The 20,639-nt window shown below is 45.5% G+C and overlaps 1 protein-coding gene across 3 annotated transcripts in view; it reads left to right on the plus strand.

Moving 5' to 3' along the window:
• LOC140723061 (NACHT, LRR and PYD domains-containing protein 12-like) overlaps nt 1-20,639 on the plus strand; it is a 103,684-nt gene that overhangs the window by 12,342 nt on the left and 70,703 nt on the right. Inside the window, exons 1-3 of one of the 3 annotated variants that reach the window (XM_073037683.1) lie at nt 1,228-1,352; nt 2,536-2,601; nt 8,822-8,989. The gene's annotated coding sequence lies outside the window, so the exon portion shown is untranslated. Of the gene's footprint in view, nt 1-1,227; nt 1,353-2,535; nt 2,602-8,821; nt 8,990-20,639 lie in introns of those variants that run through there. The other 2 variants (XM_073037682.1, XM_073037685.1) reach the window with 2 other exon arrangements.

A 20,639-nucleotide genomic window follows, 5' to 3' on the forward strand; every position in this document is an offset into this window, starting at 1 on the left:
CTTCACCTGTCCATCACTTGACTTCACCAATCACCTTCCACCTCCCCTCTTTATCCTCGCCGACATATTTATTCACACATCTTCCCCCTCCTCCTCAGGAATGAAAAAGGCTCGTGGTCCAAACTGTCGACTGTTCACTCTTTTCCATACATACTGCCTGTTGTGCTGATTTCCTCCAGAATTTTCTATCTGTTGCTTTAGGTTTCCAGCATTTGCAAGCTTTCTCGTGTTTAAGTGTGGCGATTACCGCAACAATTATTTGGGCTTTGCTGAGATTGTGCCTGGAATATGGTGTAAAATCCCGCTCCCCATACTAACACGGGTTATACAGACCAAAGAACAGACTGCCGGAGGAACTCAGTGGGTCGGGCAACATCTGTGGAGGGAAATGGACCGTCAACATTTCTGGCCGAGACCCTCCCTCTGGACTGAGTGTGGACGGGAAATAGTCAGAGAAAAGAGGTGAAGGGTGGGGATGGGGCAAGAGCTGGGGAGTGAGAGGTGGATCCAGGTGAGGGGGGAGGTGGAAATAGCGACGGGGTGGGAGGTGAGTGATTGGGACAACACGGGACTGCAGAAATGGAATTCAATTCTATGGAGGATTATCTAACAAGTAAGAGAGAGTTTGTTTTAGAGATTCACCAGACTGATTCCTGGAGGACGATGAAGATCAGGGATTGTCTTCACATAAAACAGAGGCCGGCAGATGTGTGGAGACCGAAGGGATCGAGGAAATGAGGATCGTGGAGAAACATGTGACTGAGATGGGAGAGCAGCCGCCATCTTGTTGATGGTTTGAGGGGCTGAATGGCCACCTCCTCCTGTTTTTCACTTGATGTTTCACTGTTCCTGTCCAGTGAGGCTCCGGAGGAATGTGAATAGAAATTAGTGTTTATAAACGTAGAAGTGATTTCAATGAAACCTGCACAATTCTTCTTCGGGTGGGAATTCAGTGTCGGACCGGGATGAGAATTGATCCAGTAACTCTGAGAACCGGGTGGTGGAGCGATGGGGACGGGGAAGATGCAGAGGGAGAGATTAAAAATGTAGCTGGCTAAATATGAAATATTATGTAAAATGCGGTTCGTAGCTCGGGCAGTGTGTGAGGGGCGAGGAGCAGAGTCACCGGTTCAGGTGGGAAACCCTCCACCCGTCACGTGATCCAGGTTCTCGCTCCCATTTCAAAAGCAGATCTGCAGCATCTGAGGTTTTCGCTTCCCAGGCCCCGCCCCCGCTCACACAGTCTCCGGAATGGCGGTGGTTTTCGTTCCGTTCTCTGTAGAACCGGGTCGTCGGCTGGGAACCGGAGGACCGATCGCTGTCTGCTGGAACAATTGATCAAGTTCTCATCGGTGAGTATTGATAACCCGTCACTAGGGGTGAACGCTACCGACATTTTCCCATCGTTGAGTACTGAAGCCGATCCAGGGGGAAGGGGGGCATCTGATGATGGGCAGGGAGTCCCGTTAACATCCTCGAACCGGTGGTCCCGTCCCGCTTCCTGGAGACAACCTGTCGTGGTCGGTCCGGGTTATGGGACCTTCACACCGAACCGCCTGAGATGAGCCGCCGCTCAGCCCCTGGTGTTCTGGTCCCAGGAGCGGGATGAGGTGGTGATGCCGAGACTGAACCCATCCATTAAGATGTACCTGGTGAAATTTACCTCCATCACCCTGCCCGGTATCGGATCCAAATTTCACCTGGATCGATGCCTGGGGTCGATGATTATTTTACATATTTCCAGCACATTGGAAGCGGTTATTTGGCCTGTTGTGTTCTTGCAGACAGAGAGGGTTAAACAGAGTAATCGCACCCTCGGGACACTGCTCCACGTGTATGAGAAGTTCCATCTTTCCCCGTTCAGACAGGACAGTGAGATCCAGATCTCTCACGGCCTCTCGGGCACCTGGGAAGTTTATTTCCATCTTCTTTCCATTACTACGACTTGCCGAAATGCTGACAGTGTTTCCCGATATCTGGCCCTATTAATGAGAGAATTAAGTCTTGTTCATTCATCTGGGTTTCTCGGAAATGTGTACATTCCCTCCAGAATTTCCAAAGGAGCAACCCAGGCTGTCTAAAATTTCCACATGATTGAAATGGGGAATGTTTTCCATGTACAGAGGTAAAGTAAAAATCATGTCTTTGGTATCATCCATACAAATCAATACATTGCAGTGGTACATTGAGGTAAAATAAATCATTCTGGTTACAGAGAAAGTGAAGTGCACGTAGATATGTGGTGCAAGGTCACATCGATTTAGACTGTGAGGGCAGAAATCCACTCATCACGCTGTTCGCTTCTAACAGCAGAATGGACACCGTCCTTGAGCCCGGTGGCAGGTTTCTGTTCTATTTTATTTTCGCCCCGATGGAGCATTAGAAGTGAGAATGTTCAGGGTTATGGGGATCTTTCATTATGTTGGCTGTTTTACTGAGGCAGTGGGAAGAATAGACAGAGTCCATGGAGGGGAGGTTGGTTTCTATTACGTACTCAGCTCTATCACTGTTCTCCACTATTTCATTCAATTAAAGGACGAGCAGTAGCTATATGAAGATGTGAAGTTTCGGATGGGATACTTTCTGCGGTGAATTGATAAAGTAAGTCGAGTAGAAAATGACATATACCAAAATTCTTATTGTTTGTTCTGGTTTTGTTATATTGGAATCTGTTATCTACTCGTGCGAACTATTATTTCAGGGTCTGTGGATTGCGGGAGGAACATCAGAGATCGCCCTTCATCCCATTCTCCCATCTGGCTCCATCTGCTCATCCCCTGCCGATCTGGTTCAACCTCTGTCCAGCCTGTATCCCACCTCCTCAATGATATATATCAACCAACTTGTTCAACCTCTGTCCAGCCTCTGTCCCACCACCTCAATGATATATATCAACCATCTTGTTTAACCTCTGTCCAGCCTCTGTCCCACCAACTCAGTGATATATATCAACCATCTTGTTCAACCTCTGTCCAGCCTCTGTCCCATCACCTCAATGATATATATGAAACATCTTGTTCAACCTCTGTCCAGTCTGTGTCCCACCACCTCAATGATATATATCAACTATCTTGTTCAAACTCTGTCCAACCTGTACCCCATCAGTATATATCAACCATCTTGTTAATCCTCTGTCCAGTCTGTATCCCATCACCTCAATGATATATATCAACCATCTTGTTCAATCTCTGTCCAGCCTGTATCCCATCACCTCAATGATATATATCAACCTTCTTGTTCAACCTCTGTTCAGTCTGTATCCCACTACTTCAATGATATATATCAACCATCTTGTTCAACCTCTGTCCAGTCTGTATCCCACTACTTCAATGATATATATCAACCATCTTGTTCAATCTCTGTCCAGCCTGTATCCCGCCACCCCAATGATATATATCAACCATCTCGTTCAACCTCTGCCCAGACTGTTCCCATTGCTGCAATGATATATTTCAGCAACCTCTCTTTCAAACTTTGTCCTCATTGTGAAGTTTTGCTTTGCATCTTTTCCAGAATAGTTTTTTTGACAGCTAGGACTACCAGAGGTTTAATTGAACACAGCACGTGGCAGAGTAAAAACAGCCAATTCAATTTTAGTTTCACCGTTACAAAATGGCTGCAGTGTTAATCTTTGCCATAATGGAACCCACAGCATCTGAAGTTGAGTTTGTTATTTCATTTTCTGTTTATTTTCTGTGAACCATTTCCTCTGTTTCCAGGGTAACGGCCCGTCAGAGCTGCAGCAAGTGTTGCAGTTTTTATCGCTCTGTGGTCACCGCCTCTCAGTGTAGAGACAGTGTCCTCGGGAGCAAATGTAACAGAGTGATAGTGGGAGGAAAGGATGCTGTGAGCATTGACTGTGTGGGATGTAATACACCAGGGTCAGAATGAACTCAGAACTAACAAATTAGTTGAGGTGGGGGTGGCATTTACAGTTTATGGTGGCAATCAGTTACTATCTGTGCATTAAAATGAAGAGGGAGAAAATACTACAGTTGCAGGAAAATTTAAAGTGAGGAGGAGAAAATACTGGAAACGCTCAGCAGATCGGCAGCATCTTGGACAGTCTTGATTCTGGAACTGGGTCTTCCACCATTTCTCCTTTCAGAGATGTAGTCTGATGTACTGAGTTCCCGGCATTTTCTACTTTATAATTTTACATTTTGTTCCGGTTACACTGCAGAAAACATGGCGGCCAGCTCTGCTGGCAAGATCCCACACAGCAGGAAGATTGTGATCAAATGTGCTCGGTTTAGCTGCTGGGGTCAGGCTGAAGTGTTTCCGCATCCTCTATACAGATCGGGGAACCAGCCTGAGCACCGGCCCCGGCAGAGGGTCATTAGCTTCCAATTCCACCTTAGTTTGTGAATCGGAAATGGCAGGAACACCACGGCAAATCGCCGGCATCAAAGCATCTTTGTATGGGTGATGATATTGGGCCGGTGAATCTGAGGATATGGAACTGGCAGTATACGGGCTTCAGTCCAGGTTGGTAATTCCACAGCTGGGATCGGAACTTTCTCAGTCTGCAGTGAAGCTGAAATCCCGGGATGTTGGACATTGGTTATCGAAAGATCACCGTCTAAACTGCCCACTAGGACATCATATCAGTCAAGTATTTTGGAGATTATTTAAGAGTTAACTGGGGAGTTGGGTGAAGTTGGGCAGTGATGTTGTTCATCTGAACTTTGGTACAGTCTGTAACAAGATCCCGCATGTCAGCTGATCGGGAAGGTTCGGTCACGTGGGATTCACAGGGAGCTGGCGAAGTGGATTCACACCGGGCTCGAGAAAAAGACGCAGAGGGAGATGATCGAAGATGTTTTTTTTTTTTGCGAATGGAGGCCTGTGACCTGTGTCAATATCGAGACCTCTGTAGTTCATTGTTCGTGCCATTGATTTGTATGGGGATCCACAAGGCGCGATTAGCAAGTTTGAATTGAATTGAATTGAATTAAATTGAATTGATTTCTTACATCCTTCACAATATGAGTAACAATCTTTACATTACGTAAAATAAATGTCCAAGGTATAAATGTCCAAAGTACAATCAAAGTAATTTGTAATAATCTCTAATAAATTGAACAGTCCATAGAATATAGAGTGCATTTAAATCAACGTGGGTTATTTCATCTGATGGCCTTGTGGAAGAAGCTGTCCCGGAGCCTGTTGGTCCTGGCTTTTATGCTACGGAACCGTTTCTCGGATGGTAGCAGCTGGAATAGACTGTGGCTGGCGTGACTCTGGTCCACGATGATCCACCAGTCCCTTTTTACACGTCTGTCCTTGTAAGTGTCCTGAATCATGGGAAGTTCACAACTACATATGCGCTGGGCTGTCTGCACCACTCTCTGCAGAATCCTGCCAATGAGGGAGAAAATGTTCCCATACCAGGAGGGGAACCTGGTATGTTTGACTCAACTGTGTCCACGGTTCTCTGCTGTTTCATGTAGTCATGGGCTGAGAAGTAGCTGTACGAAGGTGGGAAATATCCCGATCGGATACATTCCATGACGCATTGATAAGGTTTGGTAAGGAGCAAAGGCCATGTGCCAAATTTCTTATTGTTTGTTCTCGCTTTTTCGTTTTAGGATACCTCAATGATAAGTATTAGCAATCTTTCTTCTGATCTATCTTTGTATTCTAATGTGTTCTAGTTCACCGTTTACCTCATTGAACTTTTCTATGCCATTTGCCCCTACAATTAAAGAAAGGGTCCATAGACCCCAGGTTGGGAACCCCCCTAGAGATATAGAAATCTATGATGGTATAAATAGGGTGAATGTAGGTGGGCATTTTCCCCTAAGGTTGTGTAAGATCATGGATTTAGGGCAAAAAGTGACACATTTAAGGACAATCTGAGGGGGAACTACTTCACTCAGAGGGTGGTACGAATCCGGAACCAGCACAGAGCAGAAGTGAGAGTTGAAAGTTCGATTGCAGTATTTGAGAGATGTTTGGGTAGGTACATGGATGAGGGATGTATAGAGGGTTATGGTCTGGGCGCAGGGGGATGGGAACAAACCGAACATGGCACGGACTGGATGGTCTAACAGTCCTGTGTCTGTGATCTAAGGGCTCTGTGAATCTACATTGACACTTCTACCCATAAACAGCATTTATTGCAGGCGGGTTGTATCCAATATTGTGTTTTTATTTTGGACCAGCGTCTACATTGCTGAGAGTTCAGTAGAGCTGGAACTACCAGGAGATTTACTGAATGCACCTGGAAAGGGTAAATACAGACACTGGAATTTTAGTATCACCATTACAAAATGGCGCAGAGAGAGAGAGTGGCCTCAGATACGAGGATGCTTTGAGCATTTACTGTCCGGGATGGAATGAAGAAGATTGTAGGGATTGTATTTGTGCAATTCTGTTCTGAGTGTCAAACATTTTGCAGTCAGTCAATCGTTTCTGCATCAAAAGAACAAAATGAAATCTCCTGTAGTGAGTTTCAAATGCTATATTTTCAATTTTATATTTAAAATATTTTGTTCCTGTTACACGATGGGGAAAGTGGCTGTTAATTGACCTGGGCTACACCGCACTCAACAATAAAACAACCTAATGCCCATGTTTCCCGTCGGATCCCTGTCCAACAAAAGATCATCAGGCTCCAGTTCTGTCATGGGTTGGTGTGGGAGTGTAAGTTTTTGAACTGGGATTAGCTGAGACACTGCCGCATATTACCGGCAGCAAAAAGCCCTGAGATAGTTGGTACTTGAGGTAGAATCTTGGGATGGGGGCTCCAGGAATATGGAACTGTCAGTGTCTGGGCTTCGGTCTAGGTTGGTGCTTTTATAGATGCGGCTGGATGTTCCTCCTTCCGCAATGAAGCAGACGTCTCCGGGGGCTGGATATTGGTAGTGCGAATCTCTCAGTGTGAGATGTGGAAATGATGTGCGAGGCTCTCGGTGAGGGCTGTGACCCTCTGAGGTTGTATCCTGGGATACCACACATGTCTTGACCCAGATAAAATGAATCAGGGGATCAAGTTGTCCGCGTTTATGCGATGTTGAGCGAGTATTTCTGTTCTGTGCTCGCATGTTTGGTTCTGAAGTCTCTTTGGAAGCAAGGCAGAGAGTGAGTTCCCATTCCATCCCTCACAGGGAGAGGCTGTGATTAAATACGCTGTTTTGTGTTTGCACCAGTAGAAATAGACCGTGGTTCCAGAAATCAATTCACATTTGGAAATTCCCCCTCACTGTCACCTGTCTATCTGCCAGTGGGAGTCAAAGAGAAACTCAAGATGCTGAAGATGGAACAGAACATGGAACAGTACATCACAGGAACAGGCCATTCGGCCACAATGGTGTGCCAAACCAGCAGAAAAGTAAATCACCGCGCCAAAAAAAACTAATGACTCCTACCTACACAATGTCCATATCCGCTCAATCTTCCTCAGACCCATTTGCCTATCCAAACGTGTCTTAAAAGCCTCCAGTGAATTTGCTTCCACCACCATAACAGACAGCGCATTCCAGGCATCCACACCTCTCTGAGTGAAACAACTTACCCTCACATTTCCATTGCATCTACTCCCTCACACCTTCATTGCATGTCCTCTGGTATTAGACATTTCAAAATAGCGAAACGATACTCCCTGTCTACTCTACCTACGTCTTTCGTAATCTTATAAACCTCTATCAGATCTTCCCTCGGTCCCTACCGCTCCATGGAGAACAACCCGAGATTTTCCACTAAAACCTGGATGAATCCATTCTGACGAAAGATTAGGAAACCAAATCGTTAACTTTTTTCCTCTCCCCACAGCTGCTCCTTACCTGCTGAGCGTTTCTTGTGACTCCCGTTTCTCTTTATTACATTCACCTGGAACATTTTAAATCTCCTGCGAATGGATCAGCACACCAGTGCTCGTTTTGTGTCAGTTGATAGAAGAGCGAAGAAACCACACAGCTTTTCCGAGTACATTATCCTGGTACCAATTGTCCTGTATTTTTACCCCGGAAATGCATTCAGTACAGTTGTTGATAACAAGGTTCAAAGAATAATACGAGGAATGATAAGCATTATGCATGTGGAGCATTTGATGGCCCTAGGCGTGTGTTCAGTGGGGTTCAGATGGTTGGCGGGTTAGGACAGGGGTGATTATTTACACCGACTGAATGACAAGAGGTTTGGTTGCAGTGAGAATGGAGAGGGTGTCTTGATTAGACGGAGAGTCTGGGATCTGAGAGTGCCGCCTCAGAATAAAGAAGCTTCACTTTAAAACTGGGATGAGAGCAATTACTTTAGCCAAATGCTGGTTGATCTGTGGAATTTGATGCCACAGAGAGTGGTGGAGACTGTCGTTGGGTATATTCATGTTCTGAATTGCTAAATAGGTTGCGTGCTATAGCAGTGAAGCAAGAATACGGTGTTGGAAAAAAAATCCTCCATGATTGATTATGAAGCAGACTAGAATGTCCGAATCACCTAATTCTACACCTATGCATTATGATTTGTATCTTATACCATGACTGAGTAATGACTTCTTTGTGTCCCATCACAAACAAGAAAAAATCTTCAGATGCTGCCAAGCAACACACTCAAAATGCTGGAGGAATTCAGCAGGCCAGACAGCATCTATGGAAGAGAGTGGAGTCGACGTACAGATGATGCCTGGTGTGATGAGTTCCTGCAGCAATGTTGTGTGTGTTTCTTTGTATCCCATGTCAGGCTTTGGAAAGTGTGAGGGGCAGTTACAGATTTCTTCACTCGCATCATTATACATGAGTTCAAGATTTAAGTTCCAATAAGTTTAATTCTTTGTTCCACTTTGCATGAGTAACATGCTTCATTATCTCTCTGGTTAAAGGTAGACCTGACCTGCGAGATTTATTGGAAGAAAAGCCCACGACAGGAAGAAAATCACAACTGAAGACGAGGGAAAAGCAACAATGAACCAGCCCGAAGACGGAGAGCACTAACTGGAGATAACCCATCTGACTTGGCGTCTCCATTGATTCAGTCAGGAGAGAGTTTGGTGAGTCTTATTTACCCAAACACTGGTCTTTTAGACATTACATTTCTGTATCAAGGAAGGTCGGAAATAGCTGGAGTGGGACTGAATCAGCCTCGGAATACCAGTATGCGTCTGTCAGACCCAGTTGCACTAACTGCAGATTTGCTAATTACTCTGGGAAGCCACGCACATTCCCTCATATTGTTTACTCATTTCAAACTCTTATCAGTTCTGCTTGTTTCCTTGCTTGGCTGTGTTACGTCACAATAATCTCAAAATGCGTTGAGAATTTCCTCCCTTTATAAGAGGCCGCAGTTTTCTCCTGCTCTAGTGATTGCAGAAATGTGGAGTTACCGTGAACTACAGCAACATGTCATTGACTCCTCTGTTTATTGTACTCTGCAACGATATACTTGCCCTCGAGTATATTGTCCCAGAAGCCTCCGCAAACCCTCTTGAAGCCAAATGTCCCAGCACCACATTTCAGTCTTAACTAGCAAATGCCAACCAATAATTTACATTTGTATACCCTGTCGCCATCAAGTACTTTTCTGCTAATAAATTGTCAGAACCTAGGAACCTGTGATTAAGCATATTTAGGTTTTATAATGAATTTATGTTCCCATCTGGCCCTGTACCAAAGGCATGGGTTATATCTGTACTTGAGATGAATAGATGTCCCTGCAGCCAGGACTGCTGGAGCTGCCGGGGTTAGTTTAAACTCAGTCGTTGCGGGATGGGAACCAAAATGTTTGGTCAGATAATAGAAGAGTTGATATAAAGGTAGATGCGAAGTTCACAGAGACTGTGGAAGGATCGGTTGTGGACAGGGCGTCATGTAGTCAGTTGGAAATGTCTTTAATTCAATACAATATGTATTAAGAATACGATGAACTTAGAACATGGATGGTACATGCTATCACCATTACACAGACCGGACTGTTACAAGGGCAGGATTGGTGTTTGATGCTCTAGGTTTTACTTGTCTCATAATACATATGGGGGGGGGGGGGGGTGAAAAGCGAAGAATTGTCTTTTCTAATTAGGAATCATATGACAGTTACATAAACAGAGGACATCAATGTGGGTGGAAATCAGAAAAGGGAAGGGGGCTATCATTCTGGAAGTATTCTATAGTCCTCCCCCAAAGCCACTGGGATAATGAGAGCAGATAACTTGGCAGTTTTGGGAAAGGTGCAAAAACAACAAGGTTATTATCATTATTGATCTCAACTTTCCTGATGTTGATCCCACCTCCTTGTTCCAAAATGTGTCAATGGGGCAGAATGTGTTGTGTGTCCAGGAAGGATACTTGACATGGTATGTGGATGGGCTAACTGGAGGATTTGCCATACTGTATCTAGTATGAGGCAATGATGCTGGTCAGGTGACAGATGTCACGATGGGTGACCTTTTTGAGATAGAGACCACAACACCCCAACGTTTATCATGGTCATGGACAAGGATAATAGCAGACGATACGAGGCAGTATTTAACCAATGGATGGATAGTTACAATGGTATTCGATGCATCTTATGGGGGTGTAAATTGGGAAAACATTCTCAAAGGGAAATGCCAGATGGAACTGTGAAGTTTGTTTCAGGAACACTTGAATGCGGTTCGGGGTAGATTTGTTCCACACACAGTGAAATAATGTTTATATAAACGAACCGTGGTTCACAAGGGATGAGAACATTTAAGCAAAAGGGAAAAGGAAGCATTATTTAGGTACAGTAAGCAACATTCAAGCGAGGCTCTAGAGAATTATATGGTACCCTGGAAGGAACTTAAGAAGCGACTTGGAGGTCGAAGGCAACTTGAGAAGTCCTTGGGAAGTAGGACGAAGGAAAACCAAAGGCATTCTACATGTGGGTGAGGAAGAGGAGGGTGAATAGATTGAGAGTAGAACTAGGACTACTCAGGAACAAAGGTGGAAACGTGCCTGGAGGATGCGGTGATAGGTGAGGTGATTAATGAATGCTTTGCTTCAGTTACCAATGAGGTGGACAGTGATTGTGATGATAGCATAGCAGCATGGCAATATTAAGAAAGAGATGTTCAATCTACCAATATACACCACATTACTACAGGAAGTGAGGGCGGAGTTTACGGGGCATTGACAATGATGATTGTATCCTCTCTGATCACAGGGATAGTAATACATGATTGGAGGCTGTCAAATGTTGTTCCATAATTCAATTGTCATAGTTCCGGTTGGCTGTTCCCCTTTAACGCTCCTTTCTCCCTAATTATGCCATAATTTTTGTGGTGGCGTGTTGGGGAGGAAGCATTAAGAAGAGGGACGCCTCACTTCTTAATAGGCTGGTAAGGAAGGCGGGCTCTGTCGTGGGCAAAGTACTGGAGAGTTTAACATCGGTAGCTGAGCGAAGGGCGCTGAGTAGGCTACGGTCAATTATGGATAACTCTGAACATCCTCTACATAGCACCATCCAGAGACAGAGAAGCAGTTTCAGCGACAGGTTACTATCGATGCAATGCTCCTCAGACAGGATGAAGAGGTCAATACTCCCCAATGCCATTAGGCTTTACAATTCTACCGCCAGGACTTAAGAACTTTTTTAAAAAGCTATTATTAATGCTTTTTGAGATAGTGATTTAGATGCATATCATATTCTTTACTGAGTTAAGTATTGTATGTAATTAGTTTTGCTACAACAAGTGTTTGGGACATTGGAAAAAAAGTTGAATTTCCCCATGGGGATGAATAAAGTATCTATCTATCTATCTATCTATCCATCTATTTCAGTCATTAGATCTCCATTGCTGCTAGTTTACTCAATTACCATACACCTGGTTTTCATCAGAGACTGTGAAATTAATCCGATGGCGACACGATCACAGGTTGCCAGTTTGTTGGTCTATTCCCATGTGATACTTTGTTTCTCGACTGCTTAGAACTGTTTGTTCTAAGTTCAACTCCAGTCTCAAGATATTCCATGAAAATCCCGTCACCGTGTCAAGACTCCATGTCAGAGCTCCGTGTCAAGATTCCTCCGGTTTACTGTCCAACGTTCACGCCTGCGCCCGCATCCCCAACTCAATCTCCACGCCGGTGTCCTGCACTTGGGTTCTGCTCAGTCGCTCTGTGCGACATCAATAAACCCAATGGGTTTAATCCTGGGGATTATAGACCAGTGAGTGTTACATCGGGGTGGGCAAACCCTTGGAACTCCAGCTGAAAACAATGAAAGACAGTTCCTTATCTTGCACCGGTGGTTGAACTTGACAGCGGTGAAGGCAAGGCTCAAGGCAAGGTACGGCTCCAGGCGACGCAGGCTCCAGGAGGAAGGTGAAGGGAAGAGATACAGACAGGGGATATGGACAAGAACAATCCAGCCCAAACAAGAATCAGCTTCCTCAACAGAAACTGGGGGAAACCTGGAATAAGGAACATGGACCGGACTGTGAACCGGAAGGCGCTACGATCTTAATGTGTTTCCCCGGAAAGGAGCTCCAAACCCACCAGACAAAGCAAGACTACCCAGACACACCAAGTCAAGAGACCAGGTCTACCACCCAACAAACCAAAAACTAAAGCTACAAGACCTACACAAAACAACATAGTTACTTATAGTTACAGTTAACGTATAGTTACAACAGTGCAGCCAATACCATAATTGATTTAAAAAAAACCATGGGCACAGTAAAAAAATAGTCCAAAGATGTTAAAAGATTCTAATTTTGAAAGAAACCATGACACAAAAGGGATTACTCCCGCTATGGACTTCCAAGGCGCCTGTGGACAATGAAAGCTCCGTCAGACCCAGCCTCGCAGACGCAGCACACAGTGAAAGCGCCCCGACCGCAGCGGACTCCGAGTCCGTCGAACCCGTAGTGTTAAAGTTAGACCTGAGGTGAGAGATGTATTGGAAGAAATGCCCAAAATGGAAGCAAACCACGAGCGAAGACGAGGGAACAGCAGCAAGTTAACCTGCCCGAGGACTGAGAGCACCAACTGGAGAGAACCCATCTGACTCAGAGTTTCCAGTGATTCAGTCAGGAGAAAGTCTCGTGAGTCTCATTTACTCAAACACTGGTCCTTTAGACATTACATACCTGCACAAAGGAAGGTAGGAAATAGTTGGGATGAGACTGAAAGTGCCCAGAAGTACCAGTTATGCCTCTGTCAGACCAGTTACAATCACTCCAGGTCTGGTAATGTGCTGTCAGTATCCCAGCTCTTTAAAGTCACTCACATTCCCTCAGTGTTTGCTCATTTCAATATCTTGCATCTTGTGAAAAAGCTTTTGGTCACTTCTGAGTGGGGAGAGGTAGACAAAGGGGTGAGTTTATACTTAAAATCTTTAAAAACAAGTATTTCTTTGAACTTACTTGCTGCAAACTTGCTTGACCTTTTCTACTTGGAGTGACGGAGAATGAGGGGTGACCTGATAGAGGAGTATAAAATGATGAGAGGCATTGATCATGTGGATAGCCAGAGGCTTTTTTCCCAGGGCTGAAATGACTGATATGAGGGGGTATAGTTTTAAGGTGCTTGGAGGTAGGTAGAGGGGGGATGTCAGGTGAATTTTCCACACAGAGTGGTGGGTGTGGAATGCATTGCTGGCGACGCCTGTGGAGGTGGATAAAATAGGGTTTTAGATAGGTAAATGGAGCTAAATAGTTAAATAAACTTTTAGATGGGTAAATGGAGCTCAGAAAAATAGGTCTGTGCAGTTGGGTAATTCTAGACAGTTTCTAGAGTAGGTTACATGGTCGGCAGAACGTTGTGGGCCAAAGGGCCAGTAGTATGCTGTTGGTTTCTATGTTCCATGTTCAAACTTACGACCTATACCCTATATATTCCCAACCAAATAATTGATATAGATGACAAGTAACAATAGGTGTAACCATGGGGAACATCACTAGGCACTGGCCTCGAGTCCAATAAACAGCCTCTCACCATCACCCTCTAATTCCTGCTATTCAGCTGTTCCCAGACTCTGGGGCTCTGTAGCAAACACAATGTTCAGGAAGATTAGTCAATAGTTAAAGTGAAAAGGGAATTGTTGCTTCCTGAAAGGTCACGTATCCTGTCTGATTCCCTTGTTTATGGGAACTCCTCCCTTGTTTATGACTTAATTTATCCTGGGTCCTGTCCTACTGGGTCACGCTGCTTCTGATAACCCACATTCCCAACCTCCTTTCTCCCCGCTAGTGGCCCCATACCCTTTCCCCATTTACCCCACACCCCCACACGTAGACTGATCCACATCACCCACATCCTCCCTCACAGCGAGGGGAACCACAACTAATTGATCCCACAGTCTCGGCTCAGACATGAAACTAAAACCAGATCTTCAAGACCAGACAGCCTGGACTGTCCAGCCATCCGGCTCGGTCGCAGCCCACTTCCACTGCAGCCGACGCTCGATTTACACAAACCTGTGATCAGCCCCTTCCTCACCGTCGCCTAAACAGGAGAACTACCGGCATCAGCTGGATTCGGAACTGTGCTGCACTTTGCAGAACGTCCCTATGGCACCACTCGAGGGCGAATGGACAACACAGAGGGTTTGACTGACCTGTCCTTTCAATTTCACACCCCTGATCTCCACATCAACTCCATCCAACCAAATCTGGGCAAACTTCACTGACCAGCAAATATAGTGTATCTCAGCGATCAGCTGTTTGATTGATACACTGACTTAGAGGAAGGGGTATCTGTGGTCCACATTGTCAGTGTTTAGTTTGTCAGGAGACATAGACTGCAGTGATGAGAGGTCTTCTGTTAACTGATATAAATCTGTGTTTACACTGCTGTCAAATCCATTTTACATCAGTAAAACCATTGTTTATGAAATCAGTAAACAAACAGGATCCTGCAATGACTGGCCCAATCCAAACCAGATCACCCTGGAAAGTCCTCTCCAGAAACATTTGGGTTTTGTGACCCAGTTCGAGAAAAAGGCCAATGCCCACTCCTTCAACAACATGGGAAAGCCGGGCACATAGCAGGGGACTTTCCTGATTCAGTGATGAAATCTGTTAAGTTTCCTTCATTGTTCTCATGATATCATTAAAAATGTCAATTGAACATCTTTTGAAAACAACTTCTCACCCACATGTGACGTCACTCTGCGCCCCCTCATGCCTGATGTCAGGTATGTGTTCCCCACACTGGGATTTGATATCACTCTGCGTCCCCTCATGCCTGACCTCACGTGTGAGTTCCCCCACACTAGGATCTGACGTCACGTGTGCACTTCCTTACGTCACACTGGTGCTGAGACGGTTGAATTTTACCGGCTAAGGTAACAGCTACCTGACCCACCCACCCCACCCGACAGTCAATAGAGGCGTTACCCTCTTCACATTGGTGAGAAGTGATGTCAATCACTGCTTACACCCAATAACGGAGATGGACCGGCCGAGAGGGCGTTACCCCTGCTGACACCGACTTCCGCTCCCGTCCTCAAACTCCCATTCAAAACAGAACAAATCTCAAAGTAAATGTCCAGCCATTTTATTTAATTACATTTCCCTCCGCGTGAAGTTGGGTGTGTTCGTGAAGTGACTTCTGTGGCCGGATTATAACGTATTGCTGACAGAGAGGAGGAGACCGCTCGGCCCATTGGTTTGATGCAGGCTACTCGCAGAGTGAGTGATCTGGCAGAATGACGAGGGTGAGTGATTTTACTGAGATGATAAAGATGGTGTGAGAGGGGGTGAGTCTGAGAGGTTGTTTGTGTCAAGGAGCAGGATGGGGAAGGAGCCTATTGACAGTGGGGAAGGGGGTGAAGATGGTGTGAGAGGGGTGTGAGTGAGAGGTTGTTTGTCTCTGGGGAAGGAGCCCATTGACAGTGGGGAAGGGGGGTGAAGATGGTGTGAGAGGGGGGTGAGTCTGAGAGGTTTTTTGTCTCTGAGGAAGGAGCCCATTGGCAGTGGGGAAGGGGGTGAAGATGGTGTGAGAGGGATGTGAGTCTGAGAGGTTGTTTGGGGGATCAAGGAGCAGGTTGGGGAAGGAGCCCATTGACAGTGGGTAAGGGGGGTATATTATTGAAAGGATGAAGATGGTGTGAGAGGGGTCGGACAGGATACAGAGGCGAGCAGAGGGATTCACCACATTGGGAGGCAAACACCGGCACACTGTTGATCTGCAAGTGTGGCCGATGGTTCGGGCCAAGTGGATTGGAGTCGTGTTGGGGGGCAAGAATGAACTGGTCTTGAGTCTTATTGAATGACAGGATGAACTGAACGGGCTGAGTGGCCTGCTCCCATTTCTGGTGTCTTGGTGTTAAAAGAGAATGAATAACCAGACCCTTCTTGGGTCTGCATGATGTTCCAGTGGGTGTTGTAGGGACCGGTGCCTGGAGCCCAGTTGTTTCCAAACTGTGTCAACAACTTGGCTGAGGGAACAAGTTTAACATTTTCAAGACTGCTCTTGAAAAAAATGTATATTTGTACATTGTTAATGACAGAAAATCTATATTTATGATTATTGACACAACATATATTTGTATATTGTTAATGACATAAACTTGTATTTCTATATTGATAATGGCGCAGAATTGTATAATTTGTCATCTGAATGTACTTGCCTGTGATGCTGCTACAAGTCAGTGTTTCTCCGTCCCTGTACCTTTCCATATTGTGCACTTGGCAATAAATTCAATATTTGTTTCTGCTACAGAAGTGGGTGATCTCACAGTTCCCACATTGGGCTCCAGCTGACCTGTTTCTCCAACTCACTCCTTTAACCCAGTTTCCCTGAAACCTCTTGACAAGAGACACAGAACATTGAACAGTACAGTACCAGAACAGGCCCTTCGGCCCAAAACGTTTTGCTCAGCTAATTAAATTAGGAGTCAAATGGCTGACTAATCCCTTCTGTCAACACAATGTCCACACGTCCCTCACACTCATGTGCTGATTTAAATATCTCTTAAAAGTCACCGCTGCGTCTGCCAGAACCAGCACCCCGGGCAACACATCCTAGCAACCCGCCACTCTCTCTGGTAATAACACTTGCCCCTCACAACTCCTTTCAAACTACTCCCTCTCACTTTAAATACATGGCCTCTTCTATTAGACATGTCTAAACAGGATAAAAAATATTGTCTGCCTTCTCGATCTCTGCCTCTCATAATGTTATACACCTCCATCGTCTCACCCCAGCCTGCAGGGCTCCAGAGAAAACAATCCAAGTTTGTCCAACCTCTCATTATAGCTCATGCCCTCTAATCCAGGCAATATCCTGGTAAACCTCTTCTGCACCATCTGTGCGTTAAGTAATGAGGGACTGAGGTGCAGTGGCTAGGGAGGGAGGTAGAAAGTACATTGTATTTATTGTAAGAGTTATCAGGTATAAGAATGAAAATGACTTTAACGATTATTTGGACTTTGTTGAGATTGTACCTGGAATATGGTGTAAAGTCCTGCCCCACCCCAATACTAACACGGGTTATATAGACCAAAGAACAAACTGCCGGAGGAACTCAGTGGGTCGGGCAGCATCTGTGGAGGGAAATGGACCGTCAACATTTCGGGCTGAGACCCTCCCTCTGGCCTGAGAGTGGACGGGAAATAGTCCGAGAAAAGAGGTGAAGGGTGGATCCAGGTGAGGGGGAGGTGGGAAGGTGGAAGGTGGAATTCCATGGAGGATTAACAAAGAGGTGAGAGAGTATTTGTTGTAGAGAGTGCAACAAAGATTCACCAGACTGATCCCTGGAGTGGTGAGGTCATCATATGAAGAAAGATCAAATGTGATAGCCCTTTCATTTAGAGAATCGAGGACTGAGAGGTGAACACATTGAAATGCACAACATCATTACCGGTTGAACAGGGATCCCAGTCTCTGGAAAAGGGGGTGGACTGTCCGGGACTGAGATGAGGGGAAATGTCTCCACTCCGAGGGTGGTGAATTTCTGTAAATCCCTACCACAGAGGGCGGTGAAGACTCGGTGATCGTCCTCACATAAAACAGAAGCCGGCAGATGTGTGGAGACCGAAGGGATCGAGGAAATGAGGATCGGGCAGAAACATGTGGCTGAGATGGGAGAGCAGCCGCCATCTTGTTGATGGTTGGAGGGGCTGAATGGCCTCCTCCTGTTGCTTCTCGCTTGATGTTTCAGTGTTCCTGTTCAGTGAGGCGGGGAAATGTGAATAGAAACATAGACTGATTTAAATAAAACCTGCACAATTCTGGTTTGGGTCTAAAATGTGTGCTGGACCGGGATGGGATTCAAACCCGTAACTGTGACCCGGGGGGTGGAGGGATGGGGACGGGGAAGATGCAGAGGAAAATTTTAAAATATATCCAGTGTAATTATGAGATAATGTTTGAAATGCGCTGGGGGGTGGTGGTCGGGCAGCTTGTGAGGGGCGAGGAGCGGAGTCACCGAGTCACGTGGGAGACCGTCCACCAGTCATGTGATCCCGTTGTATCTCAGGGCTGCAGTATCTGCAGGTTCGTTTCCAAGGCCGCAATGACGGAGTAGACTCGATGGGCCAAACGGCCTAATTCTGCTCCTATGTCCTATGGAGCCGGTTTGTTGTCGGGGACTCGCGCCCACCGGTCACGGTATCCTGTTTTCCGCTCTTATTCTGCCGCAGATCTGCAGGCTGCGGGTTTTTCCCGAGGCCCCGCCCCGGCTCTGTCGATGTGAAAATCGCATTGCGCATGCTCACAGTCTGCAGAATGCAGTGATTTTTGGCCAGCGGAGTCCAAGTGACCGTTTTGTGCTGACGTGGATTTGTTGGAGAAATCTAATATTGGCCAATGAGTCCCGTTAACTTCCAGAACTGTCGACTTCGCCTCGCTTCCTGGAACCTTCCAAAAACGTTTTCACTTCAGATAAGCCGCTTTTAAGCCTGGTGATATGTATCTTCTCCCTAATGGGGGTAGGTGAGAAAAGGGAATGCCCAGGTTGTGGGGATCTTTGATTTTACCGAGAGAGCGGGAAGTCCAGAAGGAGTTCACGTAGGGAAGACTGGTTTCTGTGGTGAGCTGATCTGTGTCCGTAACTCTGCAGTTCCTTGCAGCCATGGGCAAAGCAGTCGCCATACCAATGTGACTTATGGTTTGTGATGCATTTTTATGATGCATTGATAAAATTTGCTGATGGGCAAAGCGTATATTCCAAAGTTCTTATGGTTTGTTCTAGCTTTGTTATTTTCAGATCTTTTATACCGTAGTATTGTGGTGAGCATTTGGTCCATAACGACAGATGAGGCAGCTCATTAAACCCAATAACAGTTTTATCGTGATAAACACAAAATAGACCGGCCAGCACAACCCAACCAGTCTCATACAGACGGGAGGTGACCATCACACACCCCGGTTACAGTTAGTGTGACCCAGAAATACACAAGCAAGTAACTGTATAATCCAAGCTAAAAGGTAACAATAAATGAACTGGAACATCCCATCATAATCCCACAAAGGCATTTTAACACAAGAACAATAAACAGTGCTGCTCATTAGAAATGTAGGGGGCGGGCTGTTGACCAACCCCTCCTCCTGAGGACCATCAGTGATCGTCCTTGATCCGTTCTCCCAGCTGATTCCATCTGCTCATTCCCCACCCATCTTGTTCAACCTCTGTCCAGCCTGTATCCCACCACCTCAATGATATATATCAACATCTTGTTCAACCTCTGTCCAGCCTGTATCCCACTACCTCAATGATATATATCAACCATCTTGTTCAACCTCTGTCCAGTCTGTATCCCACCACCTCAATGATATATATCAACATCTTGTTCAACCTCTGTCCAGTCTGTATCCCACCACCTCAATGATATATATCAACCATCTTGTTCAACCTCTGTCCAGTCTGTATCCCACCACCTCAATGATATATATCAACATCTTGTTCAACCTCTGTCCAGCCTGTATCCCACCACCTCAATGATATATATCAACCATCTTGTTCAATCTCTGTCCAGTCTGTATCCCATCACCTGAATGATATATATCAACCATCTTGTTCAATCTCTGTGCAGTCTGTATCCCACCACCTCAATGATATATATCAACCATCTTGTTCAACCTCTGTCCAGTCTGTGCTGCCTGGGGTGATGGTAGTGGCAGATACATTGGGACTTTTAAGAGATATTTAGATCAGCACATGAATGTGAGGAAAATGGAAGGGTATGGACATTGTTCTGGCAGATGAGATTAGTTTAGCTGGCCATTTCATTAATTGAATAGACTGAGCACTGTGCTGTACTGTTCTATGTTCTGTGTCTCTTGTTGAGAGGTTTTGGGGTAATGGAGGCAAAAGGAGTGAGTGGGAACAACAGGTCACTGGAGCCCAGTGTGGCAAATGGGAGGTCACCCACTTCTGTAGCAGAAACTGAAATCCTGGGTGTGTTAAAATGGAGGGTTTAAGTGCAGTGGTTAGAGAGGGAGGTGAAAGGTACATTGTATTTATTTTAAGAGTTATTGGGTGTAAGAGTGAAATGACAATAACAATTACTTGCGTTTTGTTGAGATTGTACCTGGAATATGGTGTAAAATCCCGCTCCCCATACTAACATGGGTTATATAGACCTGCTGTTGAAGAAAGGCTTAAAAAAATAAACCAGCAAACTATAGACCAGTGCTTCTGACATCAGTATTAGAAGCACTGCATATATAAGTATTTGTAAAGACAAGACTGACTTGGAACAGTCAGCATGACTTTGTTTACTCCTGGCAACACAC

This window comes from Hemitrygon akajei, unplaced genomic scaffold (assembly GCF_048418815.1).
Source record: "Hemitrygon akajei unplaced genomic scaffold, sHemAka1.3 Scf000099, whole genome shotgun sequence".
Taxonomy (NCBI): Eukaryota; Metazoa; Chordata; class Chondrichthyes; order Myliobatiformes; family Dasyatidae; genus Hemitrygon; species Hemitrygon akajei.